Consider the following 19,170-nt stretch of genomic DNA (forward strand, 5'->3'; position numbering starts at 1 on the left):
CCCTCCTCACCGTCTTCAGAACAACTGTGTTAGTTGGACGCTTATTGGGGCAAAGCCATTTTACCAAAATATTAGTAAGCCATGAGGAAGGTAATTTACAGGCATGCAATGTATGTAGTCAACGGGATTTGGCTTCACACAATGATTGGGCTGTTGCCTTGTCATTTTGGTCTCTTCTGTTTGCTACCTGCCTAATTAGGTCGCTTCACATGGGCCGGGGGAGATACTCTGGACTTTCTCATTAGACATTCCAGACTTCACTCTGGTTCAGGTTGAATGGTTGTTCCATAGCCTCCTGAATCCCAACCTGGTGTTTCTTTAGCATTTTTCCGTGTCTCTTAACCCAATCTCCACTCCCAGGCCCTTTCTTTCCTCATAGGGAAGTTCTCTCTCGGAGATCACATTCCTTTATTTAAGTCTTTGTACCAGCAATGTGAGTCTCCCATCAGTGGCAGTGGCGGGGCACGTGTCACGGGTCCAAAACAGGGGAAATTGCTGTGGCATCTGGCTATGGAACGTGGGAGAACCTGGCACCAGTTTTCTATTTCTGACCCATATTTAGCTAAACCACGTTCCTAGTGTGCTGGTTAACAACATGGACTGTGGCTCGGCCACTGTCTCACTTGAATAATCTTAGTTACTTAACCACTTTGTGCCTCGTTTTCTTCATCTGTAAACTGGCATCCTGACGGCACCTGCTTCATGGGGTTGTCCCGAAAACTGTGAGTTCCAGCTGCAACAGCCCTGACACAGTGCCGGGCCCCGAGTCAGTGCTGCTCGGTGTTGGCTTTGTTCTGGCTCCAGCTCCTGTTCTCTCGTCTGACTCCTTCCTGTGCTTCCTCCCAACATGAACAAGTCATCAGTTATTTCCCCCAGGTCTTACTTAGATAACATGTGCGTACAGGAATGCATCGCCAAGGGGTTCGCAGCAGCAGCATTCCTTCACAGTGACTTCCGCGAGACTCGAGAAAGCCCACAGGACAGTGTGCCCGCTCCCCACTCATTCCTCCTACTCGACCAACTACGCTCTAGTTTCTCTAGGGCCACCTTCCAAAGGCCCAGCTGAAGACTGTTCTGGGTCTTGTGCCCATTTCATCTTTGGTGTTAGTTCTGAGCCCTCTCAAGTAATCTCGAATAGTAGATGTAACTAGTTTATGTTAGATGGCGTTCTATTAGAATTTGTAATTTATGCTCCTGGAGACCAACATTCTAGCGTGCCATTTTCTGCGCTTTGTCTGCTGCACTCATTTGTGGGTTTCTGAATGGAATTGGGATAGATGTCTCTGTTGGTGTTCTCCACTTATTGCATAAACCTGAACAAAAACCTGACATAGCACTGTATGCCCATCATTCCCTTCTCTTCAGGAATGGCTCTGTGCAACAATAAAATGCTATTGTTTCTTAGTGATTTATTTGTGACAAAAGAGCCCAAAATTATATCCTGCTGGAGAAAGATAATATTTGCCTTTAAAAACAAAATTCTATTTCTTTCAGATATAATATAGTTTGATCTGTCATTTTCTTTATGGATATTGCATTTTCATCTTTGTTTTTCTGTATTCTAATATTCTGGTTCTCTCTGTTTATCATGGAGAAGATGAGAATTGAAAGCAAAAACTCTCAACACTTGAGCTCTGCTTTACTTTTATCTTTGCAAAAGTGTAAGAGATAAATGGCTTTTCCTGTTGCTCACTCCCCTGCCCTGTAGGAGGGACCACTGTAGACTTAACTGGAGTCCGTGTCCTGGTGACTTTCAGCTAAGGACTGGTAAGAGTAAGTAATGGCACCTTTGTTCACTGCCACAGCTGTTGGCAACAAGGAGAAATACTCTGAGCTATTACGAGGAGTCCATTAACACGGTGCATGTGACATCTGAGCAGGTTGCCATAGGCACACTTTCTAGGATTGAGTCCCCTAGTCATTGGGTGGTTTCAAATTCATAACACTAGCTTTCCATCATTACATGGGAAACTGAGACTCTCATATAGGGCCTCCTTGGCAAAAGGGCTCCATGCCTCACCCTGAGCTGGTGGTGGCCCTGGGCGCTCCTTGACAGCACACTGCAGTAGGTGGAGGTCTTGCTCCTCCACATCCCTCTCAGGGCCCCTTCATCCCATTCTGGGCTCCCTACTCCTGTGCAGTCAGGGGCTGCCCAGAGCCCTTTATTGTTGGGCCTTACCTTTGGCAACTCTTACTTCTTTCGCTTCTTTCTTGCTGCCTTGGAGAGAAAAGATAAATATGGAACATTTGCTTTGACACCTAATTCCATTTCAAAACCCTTTGTCACAGTACTTATAATCTATATCAATGATTTTAAAATTACTTTATTGGATTTTTCCAATAAAATAAAATATGTATAGGACTTGCATGCTGAAAACTACAATTTACCAATGAATGAAATCAAACAATGCTTAAACAAGTAGAGAGACATATCATGTTCATGGATTGGAAGATTCAACATAATAAAGATGTCAGTTCTGTCCCAACTGATTTATTAACACAATTCCTATCAAAATCCCAGCAAGAATTTTTTTGTAGATATAGACAAGTTTATTCTAAAATTTATATGAAAAGACAAAAGAAGTAGAATAGCTAGAACAATTTTGCAAAAGAATGAAGTGGGAGTCACTCTACTCTAAGACTTCCTACATACTATGGTAATCGACCGTGTGGTATTGGTGAAAAGGCAGAAACAGATCAATGGAATAGAAGAGAGAATCAAGAAAGACACCTACACATATACTCATCTGAGTTTTTACAAAGATGCAAAAATAATTCAATGGAAGAAGGATAGTCTTTTCAACAAATGGTACTGGAACAATCAGGCATCCATAAGCAAAAAAAGACAGAAAGACGGAAGGAAGGAAGGAAGGAAGGAAGGAAGGAAGGAAGGAAGGAAGGAAGGAAGGAACCTTGACCCAAACCTCATACTTTAAATGAAAATTAGCTCAAAATAGATCATAGATTTAAATATAAAACATAAAACTATAAAACGTTTAGAAGAAAATATAGGAGAAAATCTTCAGGACCTAGGGCTAGATGTGAAGTTCTTAGATGTGATACCAAAAAGCACAATTCATAAAAGAAAAAATTCAATACATTGGACTTCATCAAAATGAAAAACTTTTACTCTGCGAAAGAGTCTATTAAAATGATGAAAACCGAAGATCCAGTCCGGAAGGAAATATTTGCAAACCACATATCTGACAAAAGATTTACATCTAGAATAAATAATCTCAAAACTGAAGAACAAAAAATACAAAAAATCTGATTAGAAAATGAGCAAAAGACATGAACAGACATTTCACTAAAGAAGATATACAGATGGCAAATAAGAACATGAAAATCTGTTCACTATAATTAACCATTAGGGAAATGTAAATTAAATATCACTGCACACCTATTAGAACAGCTAAAAAGAAAAAACAGTGAAATCAAATGTTGGCAAGGATGCCTAGCAGCTGGATTACTTGAACATTGCTGGTAGGAATGCAAATGATACAGTCACCCTGGAAAATAGTTTGACGGTTTCTTATAAAACTAAACATATACTTAACTTGTAACGCAGCAATCACAAACCTGGACATTTATCCCAGAGAAATGAAAAATTATGTCCACACAGAAATGTGTACACAAATGTTGATAAAAACTTTCTTTGTAATAGCCCCACATTGGAAACAACCCGTATATCCTTCGGTGGGTGAATGGTGGTTCATTCATACCAGGGACTACTCGTCAGCAAAAAAAAGGAATTAACTACTGTTACATGCAACAACTTGAATGAATCTCAAGGAAGTCAGGCTGAACAACAACAACAAAAAGCCAATCTCAAGAAGTTACATGTGATTCCATTTACAAAACATTCTTGAAATGACAAAATTACAGAACTGGAGAACAGATTACTGGTTGCCAGGTATCAGGCAGTGGAAGGAGGGGCAGGAAATGGGTGTGACAATGGAGGGGTAGCATGAGGGAACCATGGTGTATCTTGATTGTGATGGTGATTACACAAATCTACACATGTGATAAAATTGCATAGAACTATATACATACACACCCGCATACACAAGCGCTTATAAAACTAGTGAGAACTGAATATTGTCTATGGATTGTGCCAATGTAAATTTCCTGGCTTTGATATCGTACTATCATTATGTTCAGACATTACTATTGGGGGAAAGTAGATGAATGGAACACAGGATTCTCTGCACTATTTTTGCAACTTCTGATGAATCTATAGTTATTTTCAAATAAATATAAAAGGAAAAATACTGGCTCAGAGTAACCACTTAAATACTATGAAAGCATCTCTTAAAACTGTGATAATTTCCTACCTCCCTTCGGTTCCAGTCTCTGAAGAAGCCAAAGTCTACTGTGTAAACTTCCTTATCTCGCTTATCAACACGAATAAAAACACGCGCTTCTGTTTCTTTGGATTGGAGGGGGTAGGTGTCTTTTTGCTTTTTGTTTGTTTGTTTACAAGGATACATACCACACGCATAATTCTGAAACTTGTTTCTAGCCCTTAAGAACATCGCTCTGCTGTGAGGACAATTTATACACATAGGTCTAGCTGATTATGTTTAATGGCTGTGGTGTTTGGGGCACAATAGTTCTGCCACTGTTTCTTCGATTGTTCTTTTAATGATTGACTTTCAGTTCGTCTCCAGTTTTTTGTCACTAGCAATAGTAATGCCTCTGTTTTTATTTCTGGTGGGCCAGATCCCCCACCAGTGATTTTCAAACTTTATTTTAGTAGTGGAGTCTTCTTTTCAAAATTAAATCCTATCACAAAACTCAATAAATAAAACCCAAAAACCTGCTCAGGTTGAATGGGGGTGGGGAGCTTGGAGCCCTTGAAGCCTCGCTGAACCATTAGGGCTTAGGAAACAAAAACAGGAAACCAGAGTCTTACATCTTGTGATTCCTGGGCCATCACCTGCTCTTCTCCGACCTGAATTCTGACCCTGTCCATATCCCCACTTCCTTCTGGGGTCCTGTTTTCTCGGACAGACGAGCTGAAGCCTGGATGCTTCAGCTCCAGCTCCTGATTCCATGGGTCCCGCCTCCACCCAGCCTGCCGGGACACCCTCACACCATCATCAGCCCGAGCTAGTCCTCCATTTGCCACAACTCTTGGGGCACCCTACTTAGGAGGCCAGCCTCGCAGCCAAAATAGTTTTGTAGCCTGCCTTCTTTTCCGGACTTCCTGCCCTCTCTCTCCCCACCCGCACCCCGTGCTGCCGCCAAGGGCCCAGCGTGCCTTGCCGTGAAGCCCTCCTTTTCAAGGTTAATGCCTTGGCCTATTTTCTTCGTCCCATCCTTCTGGCTTTTCCTCCCTGCTCCTTCCATTACTCTGATCTCTCTGAAGACTTTCAGTATCTCCTCAGTCTTCTCCTCTGCCTTGAATCTCACACAGGCACACACAATCTAGAAAAAAGCCAACATAAAACGTCACCATCCACTCCATGCAAATGCCACCCAAATCATGTTTGCAGCCCAGAATTCATTCTCAACCCCTGTCTCTTATCTCCAGTAACTTGCTGACCATTTTCACCTTTACTTGCTGGTCATATCACCAGACCTCAGATTTAACTCGGTTAAGCAGACGAGGCATTGCCTGTAGACAAGCTCCAATTTTCTGCTTTCACCACAGGATGCTATCACTTCTCCTATCATCTAAGTCCCTAACTTTTTGCCCTCCAATTTGTATTAAACTTGCCCCTTATTCCCCTTTCCCTCCACAGGTATCCTAGCTCAGGTTCTTATGATTTTATATCAGCTCCTGGCAGTAGACCTCAAATTACTCCCCCACCCCCGGTCTCCTCTTGTGCTCCTTGATGACACCCCTCCACACCCCGCTGCCAACATCACTTTCCTCAAACACCACTTCGAGTATGCCCTTTGTCTGCTTGAAACCTTGCAGTGACTTCACTACCTAAAGGAATAAACCTACACTCCCCGGCGTAGAACTCAACCTCCCTTTCACTGACCCCAATTTACCTTGACCAGCTTGATTCCCACTATTCTAAAAGAAAGGAAGCCAAGACGCAGGCACCCTTTCCACGCCCTAAACACAGTGGGCGAGTTCTCACTTTGGTGCCTTCACTTGACCTGTTTCTTCCACCCAGAATGCTTCCCCACGCCGGTGTTGGTTTCCTCGATTCCTGTAGATCCTTGAATACCCCTCACGTAAGTCTTAGTTTCCAGATACCGTCCCCGGACCTGCACGTGTGTTGCTTTATCTCTCAGTTTGCACACTGCAAACACGGATCAGGTTTGCCTTCTCTGCTTCCACGGGTCACATCTGTGTCCACACCCTATCACAGGTGCCTGAGGTCGGGAACCACACCCAACAGAAACACAGTCACCACCTTGCCCCGCGCAGCCCTCTGCGTGTAACCAGAGCTCAGGACATAGCCCCCGCTCACTGATGTTCCTCAATGATAGACTATCTCAGGGTAAACTGCTGCGTCCTGTTTCAGTTCTTCCTCAAACTTGAGGCCAAAGTCATGCAGACGATGATGAAACCACAGAAAGCCGGGTATGAAGTGAGGGACACTCAGGCTGATGAGGCTGCTTCCCAGAAATTATTTCAACACTGCTTCTCAAGCAGCGCCACGGTTCGGCCACACGGCGTCTGCCTCCGTCCAGCCGGAGAGCTGGCAACTGGCGTTCACACGGCATTGGCAAGGGAAGCAAAGCCTCTTCCAGAAATCAGTTCGATGAAGATGTAGGACTTAAAAATTGCACTTCCAGCCATTGAGTAGACAGAGGCTGAGTCAGCATTATCAGCTCGGAAGCAGCAAGTGGACACCTCAGGAGAGGCGACGAGGGAAAACCCAACATCAGACACAAGAGGGTCCCTAGGATGTGGCACAGAAACACTATGATGAGGGCCTCTCTGTGACCTCTGACACACCGGGCAGCCCCCCGTCCTGAGGGAAAATGGGAGTTTGATGCCAGCATCCACTAGGGCTCACCACACAGCCGTGTCCGAATTAATACAGGTGCGATCTCACTAATACAGGTGCGCTTGGCCCTCTTCGGCAAATCCCTTAGTCATCTTCATAACCTGTCCAATCTGGGTGGAATATCTGAACAGGGTGGACTCAGGCGACTCTTCCAGAGCGGACAGAGCCCAGGAAGGATCCCCTCCCACAGGCTTTCTTCATCCGCTGCACTTTCGCCCTTGCGTCTGTTCCAGATGCATACCTCTAAACGTGGGCGTGAGGGAGGGAGGGCGCAGGGGCGGGGGTGGGGGACAGAGGGAGGGGAAAGAGAATCCCAAGCAGACTCCCCGCTGAGGGTAGAGCCTGACGCACGGAGCTCCATCTCCTGAACCTGAGATCGTGACCTGAGCCCAGATCAAGAGCTGGATGCTTAACCGACGGAGCCCCCCGGGCGCCCCCAGACAACCCTTACTAACGACCCACTATATTCTGGGCATTTTGTTAGGCAGTTCATTCACATTATCTGCCGTCCTACAGGTGTCCTGAAAGGTGGCCAACTGTTAAGTTCATTATGTAAATAAGGACACTGAGGCTTAGAGAGGCAAGGCCAGCTGGGCTGATAGTCCCGCTGGGAGACTACGGAGCTGGACTCCACCGATCTCAGAAGCTCACACTGTGTGGCCTCCTGTCCCTCGGGTCCTGAAAATCTGCACGCAGCCTTCCTCCTCCATGCCCTCGGGGCCTGTAGAACGGGAGCTGGTCCTGAGATTAGCCGAGTCGTTTCTTAACACAAACAACAGCTATTTTTTGAGTCGTTTCTTAACACAAACAACAGCTATTTCACGTAAGGGAGCTTCTTGATGAAGAGGTTTGGAACTCCCGCAGGAAATGACACGTCCCGGCAGAGCACAAGCCTGCCAGGAGGCCGCGGGAGAAAGCCGCTGATCGTGGGCCTGCCCGGCCCTCAGTACTGTGTCGCTCCGAGGGCTCCGAGGGCTCGCTCAGAGACTGAGCCCAACATCTAGTTTAATTCGTGTTTTCCTTACCCGAGAGGGTAAGGAAGTCGTCAAGGCCACACAGCTCCTAAAGCACAGGGCCCCTCACACTCAAGTGTTCGTCTCTAGAACTCATGGGTTCTCTGCTGTGGGGAAGATGCAGCACTGTTCACCTTCCCAGAGTTGAAGTTGCGCCCCCGGGAGCCTCAGGCTGGTCAGCTATCTGGCGTGATTCAGACACTAAGGGAGCTGTCCGCTGACCCTCCGACTCTCCGTGCCACCCATCTCCTGAGGCTTGGATTTTTTTTTCTATTAAGGAACAAGTCCTTTTATTCCGTAACTAGACATGTTGCAAAAGGCAATACTGCTCTAGGAGGTAGCAACCTCAATTTAAATTTGCAAGAACGTGCAAAGAGGTTAGCCAGTCAAAAGAGAAGAGCATGGGCTTTGGAGTCAGAACAGAGTTCAAGCTTGGCTCTACCAGACGTGAGCTGTGTGGCCTCAGGCTTGCTGGTTCCCCTCTCTGAGCCGGAGACGCCTCATCTCTAAAGTGAGCAGGAAGATCACTTGAGATGTGCGCAGAAGTGCCCAATGCAAAGCCCGGGGGACAGCAATATGTCGAGTCAGTGATAATCATTCTTTTTAGGACCATCACAACGTCTTGATATTTTTGAGTTCCAGAAAGGTGTCACCATACGGAAAAAATGGCAAATCTTGTTTGCTGACTTCAGCTCCACCGTTTGGTAGGTCTGTCATCTCGGGCACAGAACTTACCTGCTTGGCCTCAGGTTCCTCACTTTAAAACCAGACTGTTGTGAGGACCGAGGGAGATCATGCATGTGAAAGGGCCTTGTCACGCGGGAAAGCCTGAGTCGGTCTGCAGCTGTGGCAGATATTCGAAGTGCAGGGTGAGCCCAGAGTTTGTGGCAGTTTACAGTTAACAACGCTATTGATCCGAGTACTAATCACCGGTTCTAGAATGTTGATGGCAGATTCTTACTGGAGCAAAGAAATTTTGCCTCAAATTCTCTATATGTCTAGCAGTGTGTATATATGTAAATAGACATGTAAATTTTCTAGGTAAGTGTAATAATATGTTATATGATGATATCAGTCTAATTATGCATCATGTAAATCCAGCAATAGACTGGTTCTTCTGTGTTGAAGCATTTTCCCGCACTACCTTCAGGCCAATCTGGGAATAAGTCCTGCTCTCTATGCTGATTCACAAAAATAAACCATGACACTGCAAGCTGGGTCACCAGACACCCCGACAGAGCCCCGAGGTCACAGCTAGCCCCGAAGGCAACGTGTCCCTGAACAGGAGAGCTCAAATGGGCACGATTGGTGTGAAGGCATTCACAGACATGAGCTTCCTCCGAGGTAACTGGAAAACAAGTATGTAAAATCCAGTTGCAAGTTTCCCCAGATAAATAAGCTCAGGCATAGGCTCCGCAGAGCGAAAAGCACCTTTGAGGTTGCTGGCAGATGCTGGTGGCAGCGGTTTCTGCTCGGTGGCCTGGCAGCCCAGCTCCACCCGCGGGAACCTCACAGAGCCTAAAGGGAAAGACGCTGTGCCCTTCCCGGAATGCCTGCCCTGCGCCACCCTCTTCCATCAGCTAACACAGCGCTCTTACTGTTCATCGGTTTGCCACACATTCTTGATCTGTGTTTTACTAGAGGATTCTTGTCCCACCAGAGAATTTGCCAGTATGGCCTGGCATACAGAGCAGTTTTACTCTAGAGAAGTCAACATAGCCTTTCAGAATGCAAATAAACGCAAGAGGGAAAAACCCCAGATGGTTTATGGAGCTATTGGCCAAGTGGATATAGTTAGCAGCTATCAGGCCCTTGAAATGTGAAAATTAATTAAATTCAATTTGATGAATGACAATAATCACCTCAAATGAGATAATGTGATAAATAACCCCTTACATAAGGAAAGGAATCATTTTAGTCCTACCGATGCCTAATTTTGAGGATGGCTGAAATGCAAAAAAAAAAAATAGAAAAATGAGTTTATGATGTGAATATGTGTTAATAATTATAAAGTGCTGCCCTGAAGTCCCCATCGGTGAGACTCCTGCTTCTCGACACCGGGTTGGTTCTCACAGTCGAGCCACCTGGGCTGTTCTGATCTCCAGAAGCATACACTTCTCCGAGTATTCGATTCCTGTGATGGCTGTGCCAAATTACCATAAATCTGTTAACAACACAGACTTTCTCTTCCTTTCGCTTCTGTAGATCACAAGTCCTGGTACGAGTCTCCCTGGGCTAAAATCAAGGCAAAGCTGTGTTCCTTCCGGAGACTCTAGGGAAGAATCCTTTCCTTGCCTTCCCAGCTTCTAGACGCCGTCTACATTTCTGGCTCATGGCCCCCTCTTCCTTCTTCCTCCTACAGCTTCCACTCTCTTCTCATTCTGACCCCCTGCTTCCGGTTTGGCCCACACGCATCTAGTGGACACACATCTGCCCAAACCCATAGAAGGTACGACAGTAAGAGCGAATCCTGAGGTAAAGTGTGGACCTTGGGTGATTCTGACGTGCCCATGCAGCTTCATCAGTGGTAACAAATGCGCCATGTTGGTGCCGGGTGTTGGGGGGGGGGCGGGCAGCCATCCGTGTCTGAGCGAAGGGAATAAATAGGAACTCTCTGTACTTCCTGCTCAGTTTTGCTGTGAACCTAAAGCTGCTTTAAAAAAATAAAAAATAGGGGCGCCTGGGTTGCGTAGTCGTTAAGCGTCTGCCTTCGGTTCAGGGCGTGATCCCAGCGTTCTGGGATCAAGCCCCACATCAGGCTCCTCTGCTGTGAGCCTGCTTCTTCCTCTCCCACTCTCCCTGCTTGTGTTCCCTCTCTTGCTGGCTGCCTCTGTCAAATTAAAAAAAAAAAAAAGAAAAAAAAACTTAAAAAAAAAATAAGTTAAGTCTTTTAAGGAAAGAATGATCTGAGCAATGTTCCTGTAAGGGCTTATGGGCACTAAACTGTAAGCTCCTTGAGAAAGGAGACCTAATAATTCGACTTTACATCCTGGGAGCCACACTCCTGTGTGGGGGGAACTAAATCCATGAGTGACGACCAGAGGGTGACTGGGTAATGGTGAAACTTCACGCAGCCCACGGCCGCCTCAGTGACAGTGACTCCTTTTGCAGTGTGACAGCTCCTTCTGCAGCCCAGACCGGAAGTGGGAAACCAGAACCCAGCACTGTTCCTTCAGCCCTGTGCCAGGGGCTTCGGACTGTCCCACGTCAGGCTCAAAAGAACCCCACGACGTAAATTTTAACATCTCTATTTTGAAAATGAGAAGAGTGGGGTCCAGAAAGTTTCAGTAATTTGCTGAGCTACAGGTTGAAGGGCCTGGATTCAAATCCAGGTTTGTGTGGGTCCAAAGCTCATGCCACGCAGAGTAGAGAAGAGCAGTTCTTTGTATGTTTTGAGCTTCGGATGTGGGGAAACAATGAGGCAAGATGGCCCGGCAAACCAGGAGAGGTTCCGAGGGAAGGTTTGCTGTTGAAGGCAGCCTCGTGTGGTCACATAAAAGACTGGTTGCCACTGGAGGCATTCCCAGCCTTGTAAGAGGCAGCTGCCGTCCCTGAGGGCTCTCCCCCTAAAGGGGAGCCAGAGCTGGGGCCGCCGGACCAGACCCAGCAGTGCTGGAGCCGAGAGGGGCCAGCAGAGGGCACTGTGCAGATGCGGTGGCCCGGGTCTGTCCAAGGCCTAGCCCGGCGCAGACCCAGCAATGTGCAGAGCAGGGGCTCAGAGCGGAGCCAGGGATGGAGAAATGTCTTTTTGAACTAAATTGGTTTCCCTCCCTTGAGACAAAGTAACACAGAGAATATTTTTCGGAAAGCAGTGGACAGTGAAGTTTGTCTCTAGCAAATCACGAATTGTGGTTTTCTTGCTCTGACTTAAAATGTCTTTTCTCTGCAGTAGACGCTGGGGGCAGGGCGGAGAAATGAGCACGTGCACTCCCAGATCTGTCTCTTATTAGAGGCGTGGGTTTTGTTTTTCTGACACTCCTTTTTGTTTTCTGTATGCTGGAAATCAAAGGCTTTATCATAGGCGTCTGTTCTGAAGACTAAAGACAATGTGCAGAAAAGGTAAGTCCACGACCTTAGGCACTTGGAATCATTTTGGTCTTACAGTCCTTTTCCACTCTTACAAGTTACTGAAGACTGCAAAAGCTGTGTTTATGCAGATTCTACCACTCAATATTTACCCCATTAAAAACTAAAATTTACTCTTCAATTAAATTTCTCATTAAAATATTCATTTCATTAGAAAATATAACAATAATAAGCCCATCACACGCTAACTCTAAGTTTTTTTGAAAAATAAATATATTTCAAAATAAAAAAGCTAGGGGCGCCTGGGTGGCTCCGTCGTTAAGCACCTGCCTTCGGCTCAGGTCATGATCCCAGGGTCCTGGGATCGAGCCCTGCATCGGGCTCCTGGGAGCCTGCTTCTTCCTCTCCCACTCTCCCTGCTTGCGTTCCCTCTCTCACTGGCTGTCTCTCTCTCTGTCAAATAAATAAATAAAATCTTTAAAACAATAAAAATAAATAAAAATAAATTTAAATAACTAGAAGAGTGACAGTGTTTTCCATTTTTGCAAATCTCTTTAAAATCTGGCATTCACATATATGTGCTCATTCACACATCATATAGCCTCTAGAAAACTCTTCCATACAGTCATGGAAGAATGAGAGTGAAAAATGCAAATAACATCTTCGTGTTCTATGAAAATAGTTTCGATCTAGAACTCAGTAAGTGATAGTGATTACATTGTTCCCCGAGCAAGTTCATTCCAAATTTCTGGGTGGCAACTCCAGCCTGTAACATGGGATGTTCCTAAGAGGTAACCTGGTCCTTGGACAAAGCGTCTGACCACAGGGTTATGAGGATTATCACTCAGCACGAGAGGCGGACTCATCTATGAGATGCGTCAGACGTTGCAGAGTTGGACAAGCCTGAGCTCACGGGCCTTCTAGCGTATGCCAAGGTGAGGTCCCTCTTGAACGTACAAAATCAAGAAGTCCCCGGAGAGCAATGGGTTAACCAAACACTTTATTTCAAATTTACATAAAGTCTGTCTTTCAGTGACTTCCAAAATGTTTCATTTCCTTCCTGCTTTTGATGATGAGACGCATTAACTGTGTTTCCATCTCCTCCCCAGCAGGCATCCAAGCCTGATGAATCCTTGCTAACGAACTTCTGCCTCCTGCAGAGACCTGTGAGACTTCCCTGGGCCTTCATTGCCCTGCGTCTGCCCAGGTGGGCGCAGGGCTTCTCCAGGCACCTTCAGCAGGGGGGGGTGACACCAGCCAGCAGAGCCAGGAGGCAGGGGTGTGATGCCAGCCTGCAGAGCCAGCCCTGCAGTAGTGTCCGTGGGTCTCTGCCAGATTCTCTCTTCCTCCCTCTCCGCTCCGCTCCACTCCTCCTCGACGGCTCCGTCCTGGCCATCCCTTTACCAAGCCCCCTCTTCTTGAGCCTTTGGAGGCTCAGCCCTCTTTGTGACCCTCATTTCTCCAGAGTTTCTTCCGTCTGCCCTACCCGAATCCTCCGTACTGACCCACTGCTCTCTCCCCGTCCAGTCCCACCTGTCCGTTTAGACCTTTCTTCTCTCCTCTCTGCTTTCATGCACTGCAAAGCACTCCTTCCTGTGCTGGGGCCGTGCGGGACCCTCAGCGTGATTCAGATACAATCTACCAAGACAGGAGCATTCGTACTCCCTTTCCAGATGAGAGAACTAAGGCACGGAAGAAGTAATTAGCTTGCCCACGTTCCCATAAACAGTTACTGCTGGGACCAGGGCCGCCTGGCTTTCCGTCTCATCCCTGATCTCATCTTCTAAGTCGCTTCTTCATTTGATGCCGTCCATGTTCACGGTCTTTCCCATGCGCCGTGTTTGCCAGGTCTCACCACACACGCGCCTACGATGTGCTCTCTGGACGCATCTTGAAGGAAACGACAATTTCACCGGGTAGCTGTGATGCGCCAGGAACCGCTCTAGTCCCCAGGGAGAGGGCAGTGAGCAGGCCTTGCCTCATGGAGCTGTCACCCTCTCCTTCTGCACTGACAGTGGGGCTCGTCCAGGCTCCTTTGCTTCATCTGTCTTCTGCCTTTAGTCCCGAAACACTTTCATCTTGAGCACAGAGTTCAGCAGACCCCTTCCAGCCTTTCTTCTTGCAAAGGCCACTCTGCATGCAATGCCCTATTTGGTTCCCAGCCTTTAAGATATTAGCCGTCCCTGAGCTACTCTGCTTTTCCTCACCCATACCCTCTGCACCATTTGGGGGCAGCTGTCCTTTCTGGAACCTCTCATGTGCTCGTGGCAGCCTGGCCCCCCACCGTCTGCTGCAAGCTGAAAGCTACCGCAGCTGGCATGGCTGTGGGAGCTGCAGGGTGGTGGCACCTTGGGGGGCCAGTGAGATGCCAGCACCCATGAGGCCAAGAACAGGCCGAGGCCCCCCTTACTAGGCCTGAGTAAGGAAGAGCCAAGTTAGGGAAGCAGAAACTAAGGTTAGGTGCCTCATTCATTCATAGTCATTCATTGAAAATATGTACTGAGTGGCTTCTTTGCTTCTGGGCTGTTCTTGGCATGGACTGCAGCACCGAATGAAACTATGAGCTGCCCTGGTGGAGTTTGCAATATATTGGGGAAAACAAGCCACAAACAAATAAATGTATATGATAACATCAGATGGTGATAAATATTGTACAGCGGAATCAAGCAGTCTCGGGGGATGGACCGGATGGAAGGGAGGAGTGGCAGCCTTTTAGATAGTATGGCCAGAGAAGAGCTTTCTGGGAGGGGCAGCATTTAAGTAAAGTAATAAATCAAGTGAGAGAATGGTCCAAGCGAATACCTGAGGGAGCGATTTCCAGACAGAGGAAACAGCTGTAGCAAAAGCCCTGAGGTAAGAGTGTGCTTGTTTGTTTTGAGTAGAAGTGGGGAGTCGGCATTGCTGGAGGGGGTAAGAGAGGAGGGGGATGGGGTGAGGAGGGGAGAGCCAGAGCTCCAATCATAAGGGAGCTTGCAGGCCATGATAAGCTGCTGGGATTTGAACCCGGGACTTCTGAGTCCAGATATAAAGCTCTTTATGTTGCACCACACTGCTTCTTGAAGGAGTTTTCCTAAGAGATAGTCCAGTTTTGAAGGTCAGCACAAGTGATGGTTTGGACTGTCTTGACGTTTGCTTCCCTTCAGTTCCCTTGCAAGCCAACCAACAATCAGCGGGAAGGTCATGCACAAGATCAAGCATACAGAGGACAAAGCTTCCTAACACCTCCTAACGTCCTTCCTAACGTCTTCCTGTGGGTGTTCCCCAGGGTCTGAGTTCACATAGCCCATGAGGAGACAGGAATTTGACCTGAGGAGAGCCCGGAACCATTGGTCCGAGGAGGGTCAGGTTGCCTCAGAGGTATCGCTGTGGACTGAACTGTGGCACCCCCCAAAATTTATGCTGCGGCCCTAACCCTCAGTGCGACTATTTGGAGATGGGGTCTTTAGTGAGGTCATTAAGTCATAAAGGCAGGGCCTTAATCTGATAGGACTGGTGTCCTCATAAGAAGAAGAGGCACCAGAGAGACTTCTCTCTGTCTCTCTGTCTGCCTTTCTGGTCTGTGCTTACAGAGAAAAGGCCATGTGAGGACACAGGGAGGTGGTAGCTCTCTACAAGTCTGGTAAAGAGACCTCATCAGTAACCAACCCCAAGGGCACTTTGATCTTGGACTTCTAGCCTCTGAAACTGTGAGAAAATAAATGTCTACGTTTGAAGCTGCACCGGCTGTGGTATTTGTGAGGCGATCTGAGCAGACTGACGTACACTCCAACGAGTTACTTCTGTTTTCCATCGCATCGCTGGACCTCGAGCAGGCCTGGCCATGCCTACCTCACCTTAGACTGGAGAGGAGCATTCCCGCTGACGCCTGCGAGAGGCAGTCTCGCTTGCAGAAGGGCTGGAGGGGATAGTTCAGAACCCAAGACGCCTTAACTTGTCCGTGGCTCTGTATCTTCATCTGCAAAATGGAGTTGATCCTACCAAGCTGTGGGGGAGACTTAAGTATAAAATTCAACGGAATAAATAGTTGCTGACATTATATATGCATAAGCGTTGTACTGGCGAGGATTTAAGGGTGCACGTGTTTGATCCATTATTGGAAATTTTTCTCAATTAATACTGTATGTGTATAAAATAGTTGTGAAAGCATTTTGGGAGCGTCACATTTTTAGATGAGGAGGGTTTTTTCCTATAACGTTAATAATCTTGTTACTGCGTTTAATGTAAATGCACTGATTTTTGTAATCGTTATCGCCTTCTAAGTATTGTCTCTTAAGGTGGTAAAATATTTACAAGACTCTAATATATTTGTGAATTTAATTAAACATTTAAAAGTATTGGATTAGGTTTGCAATGTTGAAATATTTAGAAAAAATTACTTCGTTCAATTTATATATTTTATTCGTTATGTACGAAGTCCGAGAATATTTGGGAAGCTGTTGATTATTTAGTGTTCGAGGAAATGCTAATCATTTAATAAATGTATACGTAAGATTACAACATATGCACCACCCCAAGGTAACAAAACGATGGGAAGAAGTGGGGGGCTGTTAACAGCGCAGAGTAGGGGTGCATAGAGAAGAGAGACTCTGGAGCAGAGGCCAGATGTTTGAGAGATAATGACACAGAGAAAGATGGGGGGAGCCTTGCTGTATGCTAAGAAAGCAAATCCCCTCGGGCATTTTCTTGGAGGGATGTAATAAAGATTCTAATTGCTTAATTACTCCTTCTGGCGTTTCTTTGAATGTGCCCCCATGCTGTAACTGGGCCACACGAGTACCTGACGTCACACATGTTACAGGAACAAATGTGCAAGGTAAATGCACAGAATTATTAAAATGAAGCAGTCTTCTCTACAGTATTATTCCAATAGCCCCAAGGCTTCCCTTCTGGGAAGTACAAACAGACTAAACTTAAAAGGTCTGCAAACCGACGTGTCCAAGTTGGCTTATGGATGAAGGATGGCGGTATTTAGCAGAGAGCATCTCAGGGAGGCCTACCTGTACCCAGTATTTTGCTAGATGATTTACGTAGGGGGTCTTATGTAATCTTCACAAGCGCTATGAGATAGATCTTAATATTTTCAGGCTTACCGACTAGAAAATTGAAACTTTGAAAGAGTGCCTTCCCTGCCTGAGAACTCCAGAGCCAGAGTTTGGACAGAGGACTCCCAGACTTCGAGCCCACGGCCTCCCTGTTGCACTAAACTGCTTCCCAAAACCTTAGCCTTGACTCTTGTTTGTGACCCGTAGCCTGGTCCTCACCATTCTGTGGCTTTCTCTTTCTTGTGGCCTTGTGGCAAAGTGAAACAAACCACCACAAGGTAAAACCCCTCACCTTTAGTTTAAGCTTGTGAATTTCAACCATCCCTAAACAACAGGTGGTCAGGACTGAGTTCAGGTTTTGGGTTATTCTTGATTTCTTTTTTTTTTTTTTTAAGATTTTATTTATTTATTTGACAGAGAGAGACAGCCAGCGAGAGAGGGAACACAAGCAGGGGGAGTGGGAGAGGAAGAAGCAGGCTCCCAGCAGAGGAGCCTGATGGGCTCGATCCCAGAACCCCAAGATCACGCCCTGAGCCGAAGGCAGACACTCAACGACTGCGCCACCCAGGCACCCCTGGGTTATTCTTGATTTCTAGCACACATCTTTGATCATCTAACCTTTATCTTTTGAGACTGGCTTTGTCCCCATATTTCTAGAAGTAACAAAATATATTTATGTAAGAAGTTGTTTATGGATGTCTGCATTTGAGAGGTTAAGGAGACCCAGAGTTGCTTTGAGTCACGATGAATTTGGCTTCCATGACATCACTTCTTACGCAGAGGATTAAAGTCCTTTTTTCTGACAGCCTCGGGGTGGGGGTGGAGGGCCACCTGGAGCAGTTCCAGGATGCTTGCTTCTCCCTCATCACAAGGGCCCTGGCTGTCTTCTGGGCTCCCTACCGTCCAGCACTGCATTTTGCTCAGCATAATCACTGCATTCTTTCAAGCAGGAGCGTGAGTATGCGGTTTCAGAACACTCAAAAGAGCAAAATTCAACTATGAAGAACAAATTAGGGACTGACTCATAATTAATTAAAAGTAAATAATTAATAAAAGCTCACAGTTTACACAAAACATCTAGTAGCACATGATAGGTTGCATTTCTGTAGGGTTTTATAGGTTCCAAGCATGTGTTTTCAGATTTTATTTTGTCCTCACCACTACTTTGCAAGACGGGGCAAGTATGTCACTCCCATGTTACAGATGAGAAAACTAAGGCAAAGACAGCTAAGTCCTTTGCCCAAGGTCACATAGCTGGAAAGTGTCAGAGCTGAGGCTCAGTCTCAGCTCATTTGACTCGGTGTTAGAACACTCTACCCTTTATAAGCATCCTTCTTTTTCAGATTTGTATTTTCCTTTGAAAGAGATCTCAATACTCAGGAGCTATTTTGGCATATATTCAAATCCGAAATGGAGAACCGTTTCTACAAAATGATTTGACTTTTTCCAAAGAGGGCAGTTGGAGATTTGCAACATTCTGAAAAGAGTATCTGAAGATATACACCATCAGAAGCATTGGCGAAGCTTTTAAAAACACAGATAATCAAGCATGACTACAAATATATTCAATAAGAATTTCCAGGTGTGGGTTTGTTTGTTTGTTTGTTTGTTTGTTTGTTTGTTTGTTTTACAAGCTGAAGAGTTGATTCAGCCCAAACTAAAGAGCACAAGTTCAAATGTGACCAATGTTACCCAATCTGACTGTTAAAGAGATCTTTGATTTGCAAAGTGAATGGTTCTTTTGCTCAAAGACTTATACCATTTCATGGGAGGCCTGGGTGACTCAGTCGGTTAAGTGTCTGCCTTCCACTTGGGTCATGATTCTGGGGTTCTGGGATCGAGCCCTGTGTTGGGCTCTCTGCTGGGGGAGAGTCTGCTTCTCCCTCTTCCTCTCCCTCTGCCCCTCCCCCTGCTTGCACACTCTCTTTCAAATATGAAAATCTTAAAAAAACAAAAACAAAAAACGACTTATGCCATTTCCTTGCAGGCAAACCTAATAAAATTAATTTGTAACTTATCTCCTCCAGCAGGGAAGACAGAATGAATCATATACAATTAAAGATAATCAAGAATAAACTCCCCTTGGCTGTAGGGCATTGTTCTAAATTTATATTG

Source organism: Ursus maritimus, unplaced genomic scaffold, assembly GCF_017311325.1.
Source record: "Ursus maritimus isolate PB19 unplaced genomic scaffold, ASM1731132v1 scaffold_10, whole genome shotgun sequence".
NCBI classification, from domain to species: Eukaryota; Metazoa; Chordata; class Mammalia; order Carnivora; family Ursidae; genus Ursus; species Ursus maritimus.